Source organism: Neovison vison, chromosome 2 (genome assembly GCF_020171115.1).
Source record: "Neovison vison isolate M4711 chromosome 2, ASM_NN_V1, whole genome shotgun sequence".
Lineage (NCBI taxonomy): Eukaryota > Metazoa > Chordata > Mammalia > Carnivora > Mustelidae > Neogale > Neogale vison.
In genome coordinates this window covers 184,603,362-184,618,195 of record NC_058092.1, presented here as the reverse complement: position 1 = coordinate 184,618,195, position 14,834 = coordinate 184,603,362, and the positions used below count along the sequence as shown (strand labels likewise).

The following is a 14,834-nucleotide window of genomic DNA, read 5'->3' as shown; positions in this document are numbered from 1 at the left end:
GCCAGAGGGAGTTCGGGGAAGCGGGTCGGCGGAGGTGACGTCGAAGGGGGCGGGGCGATGGCGCGAGGGGGCGGGGCGATGGCTGGGGGCGGGGCCGCGGACGGGGAGGGACTGAAGCCCGGCGGGCGGGACGCTAGTCTGGGAAGTCTACGCCAAGTGTTTCTGAGTCGTGAGAAGGTAGGCGCAGAAAACTTTGGTGGGCTTTTTCTTCTTTTTTTTTTCCCTGGTTGCCGGTTAGCACCACTTTACTTTAGCCAACTTCTGTTTTCTAGCCATCCAAAAAATGTAATTTTACTTTTAATTGCTCCGTATTAAGTGTAGGTGATAAATGCGCCATGTATTAGAAAAAAAATCAGAGTTGAAAAGTTAAACCACGGTCTCCCAGTTTCCAAATTCTTCTTTCCTGAGGGGTCCACCGGTACCAGCTGTATACTCGTATATCCCTCCAGAAACAGTCCCTACATGGGGGTATAGCTCAGTGGTAGAGCATTTGACTGCAGAAACAGTCCCTACATATAACATATAACATACAACATTATATGCAACATACAAACATTAAGGAAACAAAGAGATTAATAGCTACCCATGTCATAAGGATGAGAACTGTGTTAGAAAGGAACTGAAACACCGGGTAAGGATAAGAACCCGAGGTACCTGAAAAATCTCGATTTGGAACGCTACTCTTCCCTCTTAAGGGTTCTCAGACTTTTCAAAGAATTACTGAGGATCCCAGCTTTTCTTTGTGTGGATTATATCTATCGGTAATTACTGTGTTAGAAATTAAAACTGAGAATATTAAAAATGGTCATTAATTTATAAAGTAATGTCATTACATGTTAACATATTTTTATTTTAAAAATTATATTTTCCAAAACAAAAAGAAATTACTGAGAACAGTGACATTGTTTTACATCTTGGCAAGTATTTTAATGTCTGCTTCATAGAAGACAGTTGGAGCCTCACATCTGTTTCTGCATTCGATCTGTTGTGGTATGTTATTTTGATTCAAGTATGTGAAGGAAACCCAGATTCATGCAGGTATGCAGTTGAAAAGAGAGGCCCTCACAGAATCTTGGAAAGAGCCTCAGGGAACCCCCCCTCCATCCCCCAGGGATTTCCAGACCACATTTTGAGAACTGCTGCTCTAGGTAGCATTGTCTCTGCCCAAACATATCCAAAATGGAACTGGAAGGAGAATCATGGGTACCACCAACATAAGTACCCTCATTCCCATTTTTTGAATAAGGAAATTGAGGCTAAGAGATATTGAGTGTTCAGCCCAAGTAAAACAGCCACTACCTCACTACTGAGAGCACCAAGCAATTACTTAGTAAAGACACAAGCAAAAGAACTTAACACAGGGAAGCAAATATTGTGATTGGTGGTCAGGTTGGGCCAGAGCATGACATGGAACTGATTTTGTGGTGAGTGTCCAAGAATTCGGGAAAAAGAACCTCCTGCCTACTCTGCAGTGTGGAGGTCCCCAGAGCTGAAGGGGACGGAGCTCAACCTTGGAAGATTCTGTGCTTCTGTGGTTTTGCATATGTCAAGACAAGGACAGGGTGCCTGGCTGGCTCAGTTGGTGGTAGAGCTTGCAACTCTAAGTTCCAGCCCCACCTTGGGTGTAGAGATTACGTAAGTAAATAAATCTTTTAAAAAGAGAGAGAGAGAAGGAGGCACTTTCTAGAGGAAAGAAAAGCTAAGATACTAGTTTACATCTGTGTAAAGCTTGCAAAGTATGTGATTACAACACACCCCCTCCTTGATCTCTCTTTGATTATAGATATCCCTGTGTTCTGGGAAGAGCAGGGAGAGCTTTCTGGCCAGAGATTGGGTTGGAATATGAAATGAAATGAAGTAAATAAGGTTGCCACCAGGGTACAATTTTGAAACTGTAGAGGCAGAGGGTGCCTGGGTGACTCAGTGGGTTAAAGCCTCTGCCTTTGGCTCCGGTCATGATCCCAGGGTCCTGGGATTGAGCCCCACATCGGGCTCTCTGCTCGACGGGGAGCCTGCTTCCCCCCACTCTCTCTGCCTGTCTCTCTGCCTACTTGTGATCCCTGTCTGTCAAATAAATAAATAAAATCTTAACAAAAAAAAAAAAAAAGAAAGAAAGAAATTGCAGAGGCAGAGATAGGGAAGTATCAACTGGTTTTTTAATTCATTTTGACAGGCTGCCTGGAGAACAGAAAGAAGCTCTTCCATTAACAGCTGGATGACCCCAGGCAAGATACGTACACTCTCTGAGCCTCATCCATATAATGGAGATAAATAACTCATCACCTCACTGAGTACTCCTGTTAGTTAAGCATATAAAGGGTTTAACAATTGTCTCCTAGAAAGGGCGTCCTGAGGAGCTCTGGTGTCTTCTTTGCCTAGATAGAAGGTATCATACTCACATATTCTGGTTTCTGGTTTGAAAATAAATGAGTGTGTGCACATGTGCACGTGGTTGTGTATGTACATGTATGCATGGATTTCATCACCTCTAGAGTACCCTAAAAAAACCCAAAACACTCAACTAATTTTTTCACACCCTTTCTGAAAACTTGCTCTTGTGTAACATCTTTATTGAAATATAATAATTTACCATCAACTTTAGCCTTTTAAGATATGCAATTCAGGGGTGCCTGGGTGGCTCAGTCATTAAGCATCTGCCTTTGGCTCAGGTCATGATCCCAGGGTCCTAGGCTTGAGCCCTGCATCCAGCCCCTTGCTCCTCAGGAAGCCTGCTTCTCCCTCTCCCACTCCCACTGCTTATGTTCCTTCTCTTGCTGTGTCTCTCTTTGTCAAATAAATAAATAAAATCCTTTAAAAATAAAATAAAATAAAACATACAATTCAGTCGTTCTTAGTAAATTCACAAAGTCATTCAACTATCATCACCATTATCTACTTTCAGAACATTTTTTCACCCTGAAAAGATACTCAGTATCCATTAGCAGTAGCTCACATTTACCTCCAACCTCCTCAGCCCTAGGCAACCACTAATCTACTTTCTGTTTATATAGGTTTCCCTGTTTTGTGACCGCTTTCTTCCATTTAGCGCATTTTCAAATTTCAACTATGGATAGCACATATCAGTACTTTGTTCCCTTTAATAGCTGTTACAAATTGCACTGCTATGAACATTTGTGTACAAGTGTTGTATGAGTATATGTGTTCAATTATCTTGGTTATACACCTAGGGATGGAATTTTAACTGTAGCCTTAACCACTTGGAGAACTCTCAGGCTGTTTTTCAGAGTGGCTGCACCATTTCACGTTCTCAGGAATTGTGCATACGGGTTCCAATTTCTCCACATCTTTGCCAATACTTGTTATTAGCTGTCTACCTGATTATAGCTATCCTAGTGGGTGTGAAGAGGTATCTCTTTGTGGTTTTGATTTGCATTTCCCTGATGACTAATAGTATTGAGCTTCTTTTCATGTACCTATTGGTGTTCCAGAATATATCTTCTTTGGAGAAATGTCTATTCACATAATTTGCCCATTTGAAAATTGGGTTATTTGTCTTCTATTGAGTTTTAAGTGTGCTTTATAAATATTCCAAAAACTAGAACCTCATCAGATATATGACTTGCAAATAATTTCATTCATTCTCTCTTTTTGCTTTTTTGATGGTTACCTTTGAAGCACAGAAGCTTTTAATTCGATAATGTCCTATTTGTATTTTTTTCCTTTGGTTGCTTGTGCATTTGGTGGTGTCCTACCTAAGAAACCATTCCTGAATCGAAGATCACAAAAAATTATGCCTGTGTTTCTTTCTTTTTTTTTTTTTTTTAAAGATTATTTATTTATTTATTTGACAGAGAGAGAGATCACAAGTAGATGGAGAGAGAGGCAGTCAGAGAGAGAGAGAGAGGGAAGCAGGCTCCCTGCCGAGCAGAGAGCCCAATGTGGGACTCTATCCCAGGACCCTGAGATCATGACCTGAGCTGAAAGCAGCGGCTTAACCCACTGAGCCACCCAGGCATCCCTGCCTGTGTTTCTTTCTAAGAGGTTTATAATTTTAGCTCTTACTTATAGGTCTTGGCTCCATTTCAAGTTAATTTTTTATATATGGAGTGAGGTAGGGGTGCCGCTTCATTCTTTTGCATGTGGATAACCAATCCCTGTGGCACCATTTGTTGAAAAAGCTACTCTTTCCCCATTGAGTTGTCTTGGCAAACACTTACTTCTTAATCTGACATTCTCTGGGGAAATATACTTCCAGATGAGGAACTCAAGGAAGTGGGACCATTGTAGGTTGGCATGAGTACTTTTAGAAGCAACTAAGTGGTAACTGTGATAGCAACTAATGTGCAGTGTCTCACCATTTTAATTGATGTATACTACTGCTTCATATATTCCTGACAACAACCCTATACAGTAGCCCCCATTATTATAACCTTTTTACAGACGGGGAACTGAAGCTCAAAGGAGTCGAATCCCTTACACAACAAATTACCCTAAAACCTGTGGCTTAAAAGAATACATATTTGGTATCTCTCAGTCTTTGAAGGTGAGGAACGTGAAAGCCACTTTCTCTTGAGGTTGCAATGAGACTGTTTGCCAGGTCTGTACTTATCCGAAAGCTTGACCGGGGTCAGAGGATTTGCTTCCAAGTTCATTCACATGGTGGGGGATAGGAGGCCTCAGCTCTTCACTGTGTAGACCTCTCTAGAACCACTTAAGTGACATGTCCTTGTGACATGGCATCTGGCATCTTCCTGAGTGACTGCACTGCAGGAGGGAACAAGGAATGAGTTACAGGGAATCTCCCGACCTGGTCTTGACAGTCACCTATCATGTCATTACTTCTGCATTCTGTTCATGAGAATTGAGTCACCAAGTAAGGCAAACATTCTCTGGGGAGGGAATTAGTTTCCTCCACTTGAAGGGAGACATATTTTAAAACCACCACACTTGCCCAAGGTCACAAAGATTATAAGTGTTTTAACAGGAGAAGCCCAGTGTGCAAGCACTGATAAATTCCCGCTTGTACCACACTTGTTAGTGTTGCTTTGGCTAAAGAAATCAGGTGGCCAAGCCCAGAAGCAATGGAGGAGAGGACAGGAGCCCACTCACCAGGAGATAGAATTTGCTGGGAACCGCCAATGTAACAGTCTAGCACAATGCACTGCCTTTTATCTCCCTGAAATAATCAAGTCTTTTGGAGTTGTCTTTTCCAACTTGCTTTGTCTCTGTTTCCTTGGGTTTACTGTTTTTAAGCCCCTTTTCAGGTTAGAAACATCCCCCACATGCCCAGTGATCTTCGGCTGTCCATTCACGAGGGCCTGACATACTTAAAGGACACTCTGAGGTAGGAGGGAGGCTTGTCTCAGGGTGAGAGTCTCTGTGCAGTCATCAGATCCAGACCAGCTATTTTGGAGGGGGGTAAGGGGGTACCCTAAATGTCAGTAGCTATAGATATTTTATCATCTGCTGGTCAGTGTTACCCAAAAAGCAGCCTTTATTTTCCTGCCTGGGAAATGGACACTTGGGCCTGGGTTCTGAAAGCCAAGCGGGGGCCAGGCAGGGAGTAGGGACTCTCTCTATTCAGAATACAGACTCCCTTTCTTTTACCCCAGCATCTTCCGGAAGCCACACATGGAGTGTGTCTCTGAAGCCCCAGGTGTCCCCAAGTCCTGCTCTATCTCTTGTTCCACTTCTCTCAAAGGTAAACCTCCCATCCCCTGTGGGTGTCCTGGAGGGAAAGGTGCTTGGCTGGATAGGATAGTGGAAGAGATGTGGGGGTTCCAGCTGTTCCTTTTTTTTTTTTTTTAAGATTTTATTTATCTATTAGAGATGACAAGTAGGCAGAGAGGCAGGCAGAAGGGTGGCGGGGGTGGGGGGGAGGAGCAGGCCCCCTGCTGAGCAGAGAGACCAATGATGCAGGGCTCCATCCCAGGACCCTGAGATCATGACCTGAGCTGAAGGCAGAGGCTTAACCCACTGAGCCACCCAGGAACCCCAAGCTGTTCCTTTTAAAGACTTTAAGCCAGTCTTTCTCTCTCCAGCCATACCTTGCATCCTTGACCCCAGAGGTACCTGGAGCCATGGATCTGTGGGCCTTCCTGGAATACTGATAAAAACTGGTCTTTCTATTGTTAGCTGCTCCCCCCGCCCCACTTTCCCACTCTGTTGGGTCAGTCGCCCTACATCTGTCTGCATTTCAACTTCCAGAATGTTGTTGCTCTCTTTGGTCCTTGGCCATATCCTGTCCTGACTTCTTAGTCCTTATGGGTTTGTGCTTTAAAAAGAAAATTCCTCCAGTGTCACTTTGGGGGGTGTCTAATGGGAAAACAATAATAGCTAAACCTGTATGTTTCCCTGGTTTCATTTAAAGAACACAACACGTGTTTTTAAATAGTCTATCAGTTAGAAGTCTGTTGTAATAACAGAAGAGGTTTATTCAGAGGAGTGGGTGCTTAAAACAAACTGGGTGTGCTCCAGGAGGGGGGTCTCCAGGCTGGACCTCCAGGAATGACTCTCAGAACCCTATAGAACTGACCCTCCAGGAAAGCCACTACCTGGACTGGAGTCAGGAGGCTGGGGAGTAAGCAGCTACTGGCCCAGCCGCCAGCCCCACTGTAGCCCCTATTAGGGATCACAGAGCTCTTGTTGGACTGGTGGCTTCAAAGCCACACCAGACCTGCTAGATCCATCCAGATAACGGATGTCTGGGGCAACAATGCTGCACCTCCCTCCCCACTTAACTCAGTTCTGAATTCAAGCTTTGTGTGAAGGCAACTGCTGGTATAACCCCAATCCCTGAAACACACATCTGGGGGTCTTGCTGTAAAGAAACATGAAAATGCCATTTTTTAAGCTTTCAAGCCTCTGCATTGTGAGAAGGCACAGCAGAAGGATGTTAGAACAGGCGTTGAGTGCGCCAATCTGTCTGTCCTCCATGAAGGGTAAGGAAATGTGTATGAACATTTTGTAGCTGGACACTAGGATTCATTCCCACTGCTCTTCTCACCTCCCCTAATCTCCTTTCTCCTAGCCCTTAATTAGGGGTTAAACTCCAGGGGCATCCCCTCTTGCCTTTGATCAGAGGTTCACAGCCTTTTTCTGTAAGAGGTCAGAGAGTAAATATTCTAGGATTCGCAGGCTAGATGGTCTCTGTCACAAATATTCAACTTTACTTTTGTAGCAAAAGGGAAGCCAGAGACCACGCGGGGACAAATGAGTGTGGGTCCAGTAAGACTTACTTTCTTTCTTTTTTTTAAATTTATTTGACAGAGAGGAAGACACAGCAAGAGAGGGAACACAAGCAGGGGGAGTGGGAGAGGGAAAAGCAGGCTTCCTGCCAAGCAGGGAGCCGATGTGGAGCTCGATCCTAGGACCCTGGGATCATGACCAGACCTGAAGGCAGACACTTAATGACTGAGCTGCCCAGGCACCCCCCAGTAAGATTTTCTTAACAAAAGCAGGCAGCCAAGGCACCTGGGTGGCTCAGATGGTTAAGCGTCTGTCTTGGGCTCAGTCATGATCTCAGGGTCCTGGGATCAAGCCCCACATCAGGCTCCCTGCTCAGTGAGGAGCCTGCTTCTACCTCTCTCTCTGCCCCTCCCCCTGCTTGTGCTCTCTGGCTCTGTCAAATAAGTAAATAAAATCTTTAAACAATGACAGTAAAAAAGCAGGCAACCAGACAGCTGGATTTGGCCCACGGACCATAGTTTGTCGACTCCCATATTTGCTCATACTGTCCTTTAGCAAATCCTTTTTTTTTTTTTTAAGGTTATTCATTTATTTGTTTGACACAGAGAGAGAGAGCACAAGCAGGGGAAGTGGTAGGCAGAGGAAGAGGGGGAAGCAGGCTCCCTGCCAAGCGGGGAGCCCGATGCGGGGCTCGATCCCAGGATCATGGGATCATGACCTGAGCCAAAAGCAGTTGCTCAACCAACTGGGCCACCTAGGCACCCCTGTCCTTTAACAAATCTTTAATGAGCACCTACTATGTGTAGGGTACTTTCTGGGGAAGGGGATATGGCAGTAAACAAGATAGAGGCGCCCCAGGTCCCATGGAGTGTAAGAACATCCTACCTGGAGTGATGGTCTCCTCCACCCACGGCAGCCCCCCCCACAGCCCACACTCTTATTCAATACTCCATTTAGGTTGACCTTCCTTGACTTTCCTCTCCCCATCCAGGGTCGGTTCCCTCCCTCCAATTGCCCGCAGTGCCCTGTGCACACTGAGATCACTTTTACCCACCTTGTGCAGGGGTGCTGTTTGCTTCTGCTTCTGGTCCCCTGCAGGACTGCTAACTCTGCAAGGACAAGGACTTCCTTGCCTCACATTCCCCGGGGAACTGGCTCGGAACCAGCCTGTGGTCTGTACATGCTGAGCTGATTTTAAAAAGCTTCTGTGGAAGCTAAGGTATAAACAGGAGACAGTTGAGGGCCATTTGGTCTCGTGTGGCTCTCCCGATTCAGATGAGAATTTTTGTTTCTCAATTGCATGATGGTGTAATTGACACGCACTTCTCGCAAAGTGTGCTTGCCTCTGAGTTTTGAGGAAGGTTTCCATTTATGCAAACACCAAGATACAGAACATTTCATCACACCCAGAAGTTCCCCTCAACCTTTTTGCAATCAACCCTCCCATCAAAGCCCAAACCCCAGGTAAGAATCACTGTTTTACTTCCTATCACAACTGATTCACTTTGTTTGTTCTAAAACTTTGTATAAATGGAATCATACCACATGTATTGTTTCAGATGTCACTTCTTCATGCGGCATAACGTTTTGCTTCTATGAGTAGACCATTCCTTTTTATGACCGAGTAGTAGTCCTTGTGGATATACCACAGTCTGTTTGTCAGATAAGAATTTGAAGATACCTCTCTGCCTCCTCCTCTAGAGCTTACCATGGGGGACTAAGATGGTCTCATGGCTCAAATTTGCCAGTTGGGTATTATCACAGAATGAGGTTATCTAGATGGTTCAGGATTGGGAAGCTGCCAGGGCAATCATGACCCCATTGCCACTGAACATGCAAATTATTGATCGAACATGCAAAATATACCACATTTGGGCAGCCCTTTCTTGGAGAGGTTAACGTGCACTGATATAATTGGGGTTGCAAAAAACGGAACTTGCCAGGATATGCCCAAGCCGGGGATATCCTTCCTAGAGTCTACTATTTCAGTGGTTAGCCATCTGGGCTTTCCAAAACTCATTCCTTCTTCTCCCTGCATTTATCTGATGCCCGTGTTCCTTCTGGTTGTACCTTCCCCAAGGGCAGAGGGAGGCTGGTCCTCTGTAATGAGGCCACCCACACAATATCTGTATTGTCATAAGTAAGGATAATCACCCCTTACCTTTGGATAACACTTTGCCCCTTTCAAAGCACTTTCAGACCATCATCCCACGTAAGCTGAGCCACAGCCCTATGATGGAGGCAAGCTGCTTATTATTCTCACCTACATTTTACAGATAAACTGAGGTTCAAAGAGGCTATGACTTCACTGAAGCCATGCAGCCAGGACCCATGGAGCTGGGACCAGTGTTCCTGCTCCTGGCTATCCATCCTGTGCATCTCTTCCTTCAGCTTGGGTGAAGGTGCCCCTTGGGTACTTGTTCTTTATTGTCACATTTCTGAGTGTACTGGGCAATGAACAGCATTCATTTCCGGAGCTCCTGAAATGTAAGAGACAGAATGTGTTAGAAAGTGATAATAATCACAGATCACTTTTATGGGCATCCGGGTTGAGTCAGGTGCTGTATCAGGTCTTCTAGAGATCTTATCTCTATATTCCCACTGCCATACAAGGTAGGTTTTATTATGCATGTTTTACAGATGAGGGAGCAGCCTTAGAGAAACTAGCTTGCCCAAGGTCACCTGCTGTATCTCTAGAAATTCTCTAGCCTCTTGCTGTGATCAGGAACGGTCTCCAGTGGACAGGCTTTCATGTGCCTTAATTCCAGTGCTGGGTTTCCCACCTGCTGTTGTATGACCGTGAGCTTTGAAGCCATTCTGTCCTCCAAAAGAGGAGAGGGTGACCCCCCACCCATACCCAGACTGTTCTTCTAAGGATTACATGTCAGGCCCAGCCAAGGTTTGGCCAACAAGCCAGGTGATTAGGCACCGATCCAGATCCAAGAAGGTGCTGGGGGCCAGGAGGCTGGGAGAAGAGGGGCAGTTGGTGTAGCAGTGTGTGTGACTGTTGGGCATGCCAGAGGGGCTGGGCCTCAGCATTTCCTTCTCGGTAGGTTTTGTCGGGTGATGCCAACAGAAGTCTGTAGCTGTAACTTCAGAAAGAGGTTGGGTTGTTCAAGGTTACTTCAACAGAATGAAGTCCTCCATCAAAGCCAGTTTACTCTCTGCCTGTTTACTACAGTTCAACACCTGCCTTGCCTGTCTTTCTCCCTCTCCATCCCAATATTAAATGGAAGATTCTTCGTGGTACAGTCCTCCCCGTTTGACCCCAGGCCTGCAGGGGAAAAGCGGGCAGGACACTTAATGCCACACCACATCCATTGGTATGTTCTGGTTCTGATAGCTTGAGGTCCAACCAGAGAGAGCACTTTTTTTTTTTTTTAATTTATTTGACAGAGAGAGATTACAAGTAGGCAGAGAGGCAGGCAGAGAGAGAGAGAGGAGGAAGCAGGCTCCCCGCGGAGCAGAGAGCCCGATACAGGACTCAATCCCAGGACCCTGAGATCATGACCTGAGCTGAAGGCAGCGGCTCAACCCACTGAGCCACCCAGGCGCCCCCAGGGAGAGCACTTTTGACATGGAAATGTACTGTCATCCAAACAGTGAATGATGTGCCATGCCCTGTGCCAGCCACAGCCCAATGGCAAAGCACGCACAGTGTACACAGCCTGAGAATCAGGAGCCAAGAATGGGTGCCTGCCATGTTGGAGCAAGAGGTACTCTGCCCCAGGGAGCTCTGCTCTCTTTTGGTGGAGCCCAAGGTTTGGTTTCCTCTCCTCTCCTCTATTCTCCCCTCCTCTCCTCTCCTCTCCTTCCTCTCCCCTTCTCTCCCTCTCCCTCCCCTCCCCTTCCTTTTTCTTTTGTTTAAAGATTTTACTTATTTACTTGAGAGAGTGAGTGACAGAATCCGAAGCAGACTCCCCACTGAGCACAGAGCCCTATGTGGGGCTCCATCCCACATCTTCGAGATCACAACCTGAGGGGAAACCAAGAGTTGGACACTCACCTGACTGAGCCATCCAGGACACAATGGGAGCTCTTTTTTTTTTTTTTTTAAATCCTCTGTGGGAATCCTTTTTTTTTTTTTTTTAAGATTTTATTTATTCATTGACAGAGAGATCACAAGTAGGCAGAGCAGCAGGCAGAGAGAGAAGGGGGGAAGCAGGCTCTCTGCTGAACAGAGAACCAGACACGGGGTTTGATCCCAGGACCCTGAGATCATGACCTAAGCTGAAGGCAGAAGCTTAACCCACCAAGCCACTCAGGTGCATCAGTGGGAAACCTTTTATGATGACTAAGTAGGTGCTGTCAGATTCAGGATGAAAGTCTCGACTCCAGGGATCTGATTGTCCATGCAGGCTCTGAACAAGAGTCCTGGCCTCCATCACTCCATCAGCTAATTCATTCAGAAACATTTGCTCGGATCCTGGTTTGGCCCCAGCTCTCAGTTCAGGGGTGGACAAGAACAGACCTCATGGAGCTTCTGTCCAGCTATGGGACATACCTGTCTTGGTGACACCTCCTTGTATCTAGGTCTTCCGGCTTGATTCAGATGGGGGTTATTCATCCTTCACTCTGAATTCACCTAGAAGCTCTGGGGCAGCATTGACGGGAAATGCACACTGGGTTATGTCACCACTCTCTCTCCCGTGGCTTGCCATTTTTCTTAGAATCTTGAGGAAGGCCCTGCATGGTCTGGCCTCAGCCCTTTCATATCTCTGTCTCGATCTCTGTGCTCCCGTTCCTCACTCCCTCTCATGACAAGGCCTTTGCATGGGCCATTCCCTTTGCCTGGTTGATCTCTGTGACGAACAGATTTTAAGGGGACGACCATGATGCTCATCTCCTGGCCTTCACATCCTTGAGTGTGGGGGGACCCGTGACTTGTTTCTAACCAATAGACTATGGCAAAGGCGATGGAATGTCCCCGCTGGGATTATGTTAGGGACAACTCCATCTCACTAGTGGACTCACTTTAGGGTCCTTCCCTAACTCCATCTCTGTCACTCTGGCTCTCACTGGCTTTGGAGAAGCAAGCTTCCATGAGTCCTGCTGCCACAAGAAAATGAGTTCTGCCAAAACCTGAACGTGCTTAGAAGTGGATCCTTTCCCAGTCAGCCCTCCATGTGAGAATGCAGCCCCGCATCACACCTAATGGCAGCTTTGCCGAAGACCCAGCAAAGCCATGCCAGGACTCCCGACCCACAGAAACTATGAGACAATAAATGTGTTGTTTTAAGTCAGTAAATTTTTATTTTAAAAAAAGAAAGCTGAATAAATGTGTTTCTATTTTCCGTGTGCAGCATAGAAAACCAATATATTCTCCAATATTCACCTAGTTGACTTCTACTCATTCCTTATCATTCCCATCCCACTCGGATGCATTTTCTCAGGGCAGCCTTCCCTTTCCTGTCTGCCAGGACCCAGTGTCCTATTAGTGGCTCTCAGATCATTGTGTGCCTCACCTGGATGACCTGTCCAGTTACAGCTGTGTGATTAATTACTATCTGCCCCTTCACTGGACTGTTAGGTCCAAGAAAGCAGCCTATCATGGTCTCTGCTTTTCCCCAGGGACTAGCACAGCACCTGGCCCATGAGCAGATTCAGTAACGCTCTGGTGAATAAATAAATAATTTATCAAGAGGAGTCAGGACAAGTGTGTTTCTCTTGGAAGCTCCAGACTCCCTTCTCCTTTCAGAAGAATGTCTTGTATTTTGATCACCAGGCAACTCTCTTAACAATGTCCTCCTTTTGAGTTCCTACTTGGAGGACAGAAAATGCAGGGGGAGAAAGGAGGGGTAGGTAATGTGAACTTCAGCTTGGCAGTTCGGGGAAGGTCCACAAAATGCCAAATAGCTTTCCCCCATAAGAGATAGATAGGTAAGTACATGGTGCGAGGTACTGACAGGGTTGTCTCCACTCTCCCCCCAACCCATGTGCTGAAGTTCTAACCTCAGATACAGTATTGTATTTGAAGATGGGACCTCAGCCCAGATTCCTTGAGACTGCCTGGATGTCCCTCAATTAAGGTTAAAGGAGGTCATAAATGTAAGGCTTCAGTCCATAGGGCTGAAGAGGAAGAGATACCAGAACTCTCTCTCTGACATGTGAGAATGCAGCAAGAAGGCAGCTGTCTACTGCCAGGAAGAGAGTCTTCACCAGAAACCAAATCAACTGGCATCTTCCTCTTGAACTTCCCTCTTGAACTTACTGACTGTAAGACAATACATTTCTGTTGTCTAAGTCACCCAATCCATGGTATTTTTGTTCTGGAAGACTGACCAGATTAAGACATGGGGTTATCAGGAGGCAGTTTATGGTATAAATATAATGTTGAGGAACCTGAGTTTAGGCGTGTGTTCTCTCATATCTTCAACTGGACTTTTTCTGTCTCCTCTGATTTTTTTTTTTTTTTCAACATCAGAGTTTAGGCATGCCCAAGTCTCTATAGCTTTAAACATCCCTCTCTGGGTCCCAGCGCCCTTCCTAGCGATAGCCACCTTTTCCTCCCCACCTTCCAGCCAACCTTCTGGCATTGTCTACACTTGCGGGATTAGCACACTCTCATTTCTGTGTATTCACTCTTCGGTCCCTTCAGCTGGGCTCGGAATAGCTCGGAATCTGCTTTGTTATTACATCCATCAGACTCCCTTCGGTCCTCATCTGACTGTTCTCTTTTTCTCAGCCCGCCCTCCTCCTCTGAGTTTCTGGACACTGTTCTCTTCTGATTCCCTTTATCTCTTCCTGGCATCTCCTTTGCCGTCTTCATCTGCCCTCTGCTACCCTACTGCCCCACATGGAAATGTTGACATTCTCCAGATTTTGTCCTTGGTCCCCTTCCTTTCTCACCCCTTGGTCCCCTTCCTTTCTTACCAGGGAGCCGTCCCACTCCTTTTGCTCCAGCATCCGCTGAGGGTTCCCACACCTCCACATCCGCTGAGGGCTCCCACACCAAGGAATCTTCAGCCCAGATTCCTTGAGGCTGCTTGGATGTCCCTCAAACACATTTAACTGTATGTCCTGTAAGCCAAGCCTACTGCTCCCCCTCCTCCCACCCAGCTCCGAGTCCTCTCCCCTCCCGCACATCATTTCCTGGAACATGGCATCGTCATCCTCAGATCGCTCCAGTCAGAGACTACAGGTCAACCTCCATTCCTTTTTTCCCTCATTCCTCAACTCTAGTCAGGCACAGTGACCTGACTTCTCGGCTTCCTAAATATTTACGTGCACCCATCCATTCCTATCTCCTCTGCCTCTTCATCCCATATAGAGACCCTGAAGGACTCCAGTGTATCTGTTGCTGCTATATGGCAGGATTTAAACAGGCAAAGGGAAAAGTAGAATGGGTGCACTGAGGAAAGGATCTTTCACTCTTTCTAAAGCTGTAGGAGAGAAGTGGATTGATGTCTGGAGGTGCAGGGTTTTTAGTGGATTTTTAATGAACTCTGTGCCATTGGAGGCACTCAAGGAAAGGATACTATAGTGTGGTCTACTGCTTTGGGTGTGACGTGGGGCTGGACCCAACGTGGCACTTTGGTGAACACATCTGGCTCACAGATGTGTTCTATTTGGCTCATGGATGGTTCAAAATTGTTTAATGAGTTTCCAACATTCAAAACCCAGGTGGCTCAGTTGGTTAAGCATCTGCCTTAGGCTCAGGTCATAATTCCAGAGTCTCAAGATCG

The 14,834-nt window shown here is 46.2% G+C and overlaps 1 protein-coding gene across 1 annotated transcript in view; it reads left to right on the top strand.

Annotated features, from left to right (window-relative positions):
* Positions 1-154: 154 nt before the first annotated feature.
* The window catches only part of LRRC20 (leucine rich repeat containing 20), a 118,466-nt gene continuing 103,786 nt past the window's right edge, over positions 155-14,834 (top strand). The window contains exon 1 of the mRNA XM_044239687.1: positions 155-177. The gene's annotated coding sequence lies outside the window, so the exon portion shown is untranslated. The remainder of the gene's footprint in view (positions 178-14,834) is intronic.